The following is a 6,892-nucleotide window of genomic DNA, read 5'->3' as shown; positions in this document are numbered from 1 at the left end:
GGAAAAGTAACTTGAACCATCTACTCGGAGCACTTGAATTGCATTTCCTGTATTTTCCAGATGTCTGTCTTGCCTTGTACATGTTCACTTCTTCCTAAATCAGAAATAATTTAATTCAGCGAGGCTGTGTGTTTTTTGATGACCAAATCCATATTTAAAAGAAGAAAAAGAAAAAAAACCCCACACCAATCCACAAACCACCCTCTCTGAAAACAAAACCTTAAGTAATTCCAACTCATAAGCAAGTAGAAATGTTATCTGGATTAAATCAGGGCAGCACAATAAGCCTGCACTCCTGGCTTCCAACAACGTCTATCAGCTGTAGGAACATGATCAAATAGGAACATCCACTCAATGGCTCTAGAAAGAGCAGATCATAATTTCAGAAGCTCCGAAGGACCCTGAAGTAGCCGTACCTACTTGTACTTGTAGGACAGGGAAGATCTGAGGACACTTTGTGCCTCGTGCATTACAGACTCCGCATCCAGCCGATGTCAGTCTGCGGGATAAGGGTAGGGGTGGGAAAGAGGAGCAAGGATCTTCCCATTTAAGAAATGACAAAACAAGAGAGCTAATAGCTCCCAGAGAGACGTGCATCTTTGTGAGCTCCCGCAGCGTGCCTGCCTGTCTGCAAACACGGCGGTGTGTGTAGGCAGGCCTGTGGCAAGGAGGTGACCTGTTAGCGTACAATGGTAAGTGCAAAATTAGCTATTATAGAATAGATGCCAGTAATCATCTCCAAACAAGCCCCAAATAGGTCAGATTAAATTTCTCCTTATTTGTGATTCCACAGTGGTGTCTTAGATTCATGTGGAGTTTCTCTACTTACGTGACTGGAGGAGACCCAAGGAGAATGTCAGTCATAGCCTGATTAGCATGAATTCCTTAAACTAAGGCTTCATCGTTGACAACTGTGAAATAAACTTATTCTTCCAAGAGTAACCAGAGGACAGGTACCTATAGATGTCATCCATCACCTTCAGATCTACTGACTTACTCACAACCTGCCTTCATAGACTCACTTTGTATTCCTTGACCTTGCTTAGGTTTTGTGGGGGTTTTGTGGCGGTTTTTTTTGGTTTAGTTTTTTTTGGTTTTTTTTTTTGTTTGTTTGTTTTAGTTGTTTTTTTTTTTTTTTAAGGGTTTGAACTCTGCTGCACAAATTCTGGCCTGAATAAGAATTTTCTTCTCTTTACAGGAAGCTGTGGAGACCTAACAGTCGAGATGAAAACTTCAGCCAGATGTGTAGTTTGTGTTAAATTTTTTTTTTTAAAAAAGGCAATGACAATAAGGAGTGCTGATGAATTTACAAGACTTCCTTAAACCCTTGGCTGTGGCATCAACTTTTTCGCTTGCTCTGACTAGGCAGCAGCTTTCCTTGAAAGCTGAAAAGGGCCAAACTAAGAATGCAAGAAGGAAAAGAACGCTGAAAACAAGGAGGTTTGTGAAACAGGAAGCAGGGTATCTCACAATATTACTCCCTTTCTCCTTGGGACCACTGATTTCATGAAATTTTGAAGCAAGGGCAGCCACCTTCATCCTCAGTCTGAGTAAACATCTGCTAATCATCTAATCTCAAGGTAGGACTTTGCTGCCATTTTTGCAGATGGGAAACATTTAGACAGCATTGTACAAGACTAACTAGTTTGTAGGGTTTGCTTACCTGGTATTCAGTGACTCGAGTTGCATTTTGGACTGTCTTTCATTAATTTAAAGAGCACTAGGAACTGCCGAAGTTCTGGTGATCCCCCTATCATCTGAAACATTGACATTTAAGGCACCCCAGAACAGTGAGGCTGTGGAAATTTGAGCTCGAGTGGTTAATTTAAACCTCCACATCGAGTAGGAGCCAGGAATGGAATCACAGTTCTGGGATTTTCAGATTTTGGCTGGTTCCTGCCCAAGCCCATCGAGCTGTTGCTGATGCTCTGTCCGGCCACGTGTGCTCATCTGAATTTCAGAAATTCTTTATTACCTTGATATAATAAATGCACGTTCAGTAGTAAAATTATTTATTAACAGTAAGGTTGGGACCTGAAGGGCCCTGCACCAGCACGCAGGGAAACCCAAGCTCTGTCAGCTATCCGGAGGGCTGGCTCATATGTTGGTTACCGACATAGCATCTCCCCAGGTATGTAAATGGGACTTGTAAAGTTTGTAAAAATTGTAAAAAGCAATTTTAACTATTTTTGAACAGTAAACTGCTGACTTTGCAAATGTTCATTTTGCCTACATGCCATGTAATTCTTGCCGAAGCCCCATGCTTTTTAGTTTATTTCACCTCTCAACCCCTCTGCTACTTTACACACCGCCAGAAGAAGCCTGGATAGGAACGGACGCATCCATCGGAAAATGGAAATAAGCATCTGTACACAATCATATCCCGCAGCAATGTGAATACAAGACACTTGAGTCTTATACAAAGCCGTGAATGTTACATGCCAAATTTGTTGCAGGTGTAAGCAGAAGCTAGAAAATATTGAAAGACAGAGAAAAGAGGGTTAAAACGGGCATACAAACATTTATGAAGAAAAGAATAATTCTGGGCAAGTTCCTTAATATTAAATGTGTTACGGCTCTTTTTTTTGTGTATGTGTGTGTCTGCTTACGAAATATTTTGCAGCCAATAATTATTTAATAGAAAAGTAACACAACAACAGATGGATCAGATGCCTCCAATAATATAGGTTTTATCCAGATGTAATTTTTAAAAATGCTTATTTGCAGGCATGAAAAGTTCAGTGGACCCATTTTTAGAGATGTTAGTTTCTTAGCATAGTCCAGATTGCTATGAGTTGTGAGACGGGGTAACTTGACCCCTCTCCCTGTAGATTTTGTTTTGGTTTATCATACAATGTATGCTATATATAATTTTCTATACCTTAAAAATCATTCCATAGAAGATACACTGGCTTTAATGGAGAGAAAATTTAATATTTGTATCTGCAGCCTTCCTAAATGACTTGTCTTCTTTTTTTTTTTTTTTTTTAAATTTAATTTCATTTTAAAATTACCTTTACATGGACCTTAAGCCAATGAAATCAAAACTGAGAAAAACAAGAGGTTTCCCTCCACCTTTTTTTTTTAATTAGACATTTCTGGTTTTGATGAAGGCAATATTAAAGAGAGCTGAGCATCAACCAAAAGTGAATTAGTTTGACTGTCGTATCAGGTCCTTATCCTCTAGTTAGCTTTTTGTTACAGACTTGGACATGTAAACTGGATGATGAAAGCTCTCGAAAAGCTTAGAATGAAACACCATTTGTATGTAGAAATGGTAAAAAGTAGTTTCAGTCATTTTTATCTTTAATAGAGATATTGGCTAGCACTTTCTTAAAAAAAACCAAACCAAAACAAGCACCCTATTTTGGAAGAGAGATCTACTTTTCCCATGGGAAAAGTTAAATATTTTGCCTAGCAGTTGAACATGGTATGGCTTGTGTCCAAAAACCTGTTAATTTTTTAATGCCTGGTGGGATTTGTATTTTGGTACTTCATGAATTCCTCTTCCTCTCTGGATCAGGCTTCCCATGTCACTTCACAGCTCAGCAAGGCGGGAGGTGACTTGGGCGCAGCCTGGGAAATACTGTCTGACCTTGAAGTCAAACATTGAAAGGAAAACGGAAACTCTTCCAACTCTGATTTCTATAAATTGCCATGCTGGTGTTCACTAAACAGAGTTTGAGATATTGTTGTTTCCATCAAAATGCCAACACTAGGGCATGAGATCTTAATATTAGACATTTAGGTGTTATTGGGGTTTTTTTGGTGGTTGTTTTTTTTTTTTTTTCCATATATGTGGCTATAAGATGGAAGCAGTTAGGGGAAAACAAGAATGGGCTGTCCTGGCACATTGACTTTGCCCTTCAGTTTGGAGCTTGTAAAAGTGACCAGAACAAGTTAAAAGATTATTCATATATTTGGGGGTGTAGCCTGTGTCACCTGAGTCAAGTCTAATCTTGGGAAACTTGTACCTTTATTGTTGACAAAATTTCAGTGTTCTGAAACCGCAGTTAAATCTGCATCTGGAATGTCTACATACTTCTGGAATCCCTGGAATCCTTAGTCTGATCTAAAAGATGAAAGTGGGAAAGGGTGGGGATGGCTGGTTTACCCTCATTAGTTCTTTGTGCAAGGTCCACCTAAGAGGATGGAGCATATTGTTGTCTCAGCAAAATATTTAATGTTATTGTGGCTTTGGAAGAGCAGATATTTCATGCTTTTGCCTGTATATCAAACTCACCAAAAATGTACATTTTCTGGCACTTGAAACTAATTTGCATCTATAATATTAGGCACAGTTGCCTCCATCCAAGGCTCCTTTCAGAAAATTTGTGTCTAAACTAAAAAAGGCTAATGCTTCTTTTTACCTGTCCCCTCTCTTAACAGCCCCAAGAGGACTGGCCCGTGTGGTGGGTAAGCCTGAACAGCTTGATGGAGTTGTACAAGTGTAGGCTTCACTGCTTTGATCTCGGGTGTAACCTTCTTCATTTTTCTTTCGGAAGCACACTTTGTAGCTGCCTGCGGGTGTGTGGGCACACAAATACACGTATCTGCTTTCAAGCAGTTCATCTTAAAGATGTAAGTTTGAATCAGGGTGTGTACACAAGTGACACAGCAAATTCACTGTGTCATCGAGATACTTAGTGGCATTATAGAATTATGCTTTCTTAAGAACATTATCTTTCCATGGGATGCTCTTGGTGAGATAGTTTCCCTTATTCACAGCAGAGTCAATTAACACGAAGCGTCCGTGTAACAGACCATTGCATCTAATGCCACAGTAAGCACCCACATGCTTGTATTTCCACTTACTCACATACATATTACTGTAGAAGAATATTATTAAATAACAGTATTGGGGACTGAATAAATTAAAAATGTTAGTATTTGACTGTTGTGTAGCCTATCATAACCCAACACAGCATATATTTTCTTACAGCCTTCAATTTTATGAGTACATACCGTTTTAGCTTCCTCTTACCTTACTTTGGGCTACAGATGCCTGATGTGCAGCAGTATTTGCCCTCTCCTCGGTGTTCTGTGTGTAGGTAATATCACGCCTCCTTTACAAGGTAATCTTCAGACCTTGCTGTGCCAACAGAATGACTGATTTCCTCACCAGCTTTTCGGCCTGGCATTTTTTTAGGCAGTCACTCCAGGTTCTAGAATCTCCAAACGGTAATTCAATTAAGCATGGGAAAATATTCATTAATGCTGGGGTTTTGATACTTAGTACTTTCTACGGGATGCAGAGTAATTTACACATCACATTATGGAAAAGCATCTCCCACTCTGTGCAGCGAAGCTTAAAGACTCAGAAACTTTTCACACTAGATCACAGGAATTTGGCACATGAAGACTACAGAAACAAATCATCACTTGTGCAAGGTGAAGCAAGACTTCCAGGAGGGGCAGCAAACTTTTTCTTTTTTCACTCGCTTTCACCTTCCTGTTTCAATTCCTTTAACATTCATGCCACCGACCCCTTTAGAAATTACAAGAAGAGTTACTAAAAAGTTTTATTTTTCTTCATTTTCAATATGTCTGAATGTGCACCTGTAATGACATTCTTTTGGCATATCATAGTTTCAAGGCTTTTAATACTTCAGACTAACTCCCTGGAGATCTCCTTGCAGCATGTGTTGACTTCTGTTCTCATTTGGGCATGAGAGTGGTTGCTACCTTCTGAGTGAACCAGCACTAGAGGGGAGAAGGGGGTGAGCTCTTTGTAGGCATTTCACTTGAGTTCCTTGACAGCAGAAGTGTAACACCACTCCGTCTACAGTTTAAACCCAGCACAAAGCTCAGGAGTTTAGAGCTACAGCTGATAGGAGAAGCCATGCTCAGCATCCCTTAGCTCCAGGAGACTGACCCGTAAAAGTCTAGCAGTACTAAGCACAAATGTTCTTTGGCTCTTGGTTGCTTTTGGTGTTTTTCCCCTCAAAGTCTTCTCTCTCTCTTGATCTACTGGTGTTTTGCAGAAATGAGGAAAGGAACATCCCTGACACAAGGGTTGTCTGTGCGCGCTTAGAGGTGCCTGGTCTGACTGGCCACCAGAGGCTCCCAGCTGGAGCGCTGCATGGGACAAGGTACTTCCCAAAAGGTGCTTCCCTGGGTTCGCTTGGCTGGAAACAAACCAGAGCAGGTGAGGGAGGGGCGCAGGGGAAGCGAATATAAGTAGATAATTTACATGAGAGTTTTAGTCAAAGTAGCTGAAGTTTTTGCAAACGCGCAATTGACCGAAAACAGTAGATTGTAATTCAATATTGAATTGGATAACTTACCAGTTAGTAGGACAGAACACCTGTCCTGAAACTGTCGAGTGTTGTCTAGGTTTTTAAAACCTCCCTTTCTATCAGCAGACAGAGCAATTTTTCATGAACAAAACCCACTGGCGAGTTTTGGAAGCTCCCAGATCTATTTTTGCTTGTTTCCTGATGGGGCTTGTGTGCTGATCAGTGCTATTGTCATGTGTGCTGCATGTGAATATAATGCAATGAGAATATTTTTCTATGGACATGATACATGTGTGTTTATATATGAATGCACATATACACACAAATATAGTTGTATTTATGATCATAAATAATTTCCTTCAAGAATAGATGCTCTTCTGCTGTTCTGTATCTCAGCGTTTCCACACTTAAGAGTACCATAATTTGAAAAAAATTGCAACTGTCACAACTCTGCTGCAGTAATGGTTTTTAAGAACCAGCTTAATAAAAACATCAGGCCTCTCTGTTCCAAACAATTTTATTACAGTTAACAACTCAGCCAGTTATCAAGTATGTTGTCACCAATACGCTTGCTCTCTCTGTGAATGATGACACGAGTGAGTTTTGGATTTCTGTAGCATCTTACAGTCACACAGCTGTGCAGCAGCCTTTCT

At 40.1% G+C, this 6,892-nt stretch overlaps 1 long non-coding RNA gene across 1 annotated transcript; it reads left to right on the top strand.

Moving 5' to 3' along the window:
* Positions 1-551: 551 nt before the first annotated feature.
* On the top strand, positions 552-6,229 carry LOC119143423. The gene is made up of 4 exons (XR_005102705.1): positions 552-953; positions 1,199-1,580; positions 4,390-4,581; positions 5,985-6,229. It is a non-coding gene; the product is annotated as an uncharacterized LOC119143423 (long non-coding RNA).
* The last annotated feature ends 663 nt before the right edge of the window (positions 6,230-6,892 follow it).

Source organism: Falco rusticolus, chromosome 2, assembly GCF_015220075.1.
Source record: "Falco rusticolus isolate bFalRus1 chromosome 2, bFalRus1.pri, whole genome shotgun sequence".
Taxonomy (NCBI): Eukaryota; Metazoa; Chordata; class Aves; order Falconiformes; family Falconidae; genus Falco; species Falco rusticolus.
Note: the sequence above shows the minus strand (reverse complement) of the source record. Positions and strands in the feature narration are given on the sequence as shown.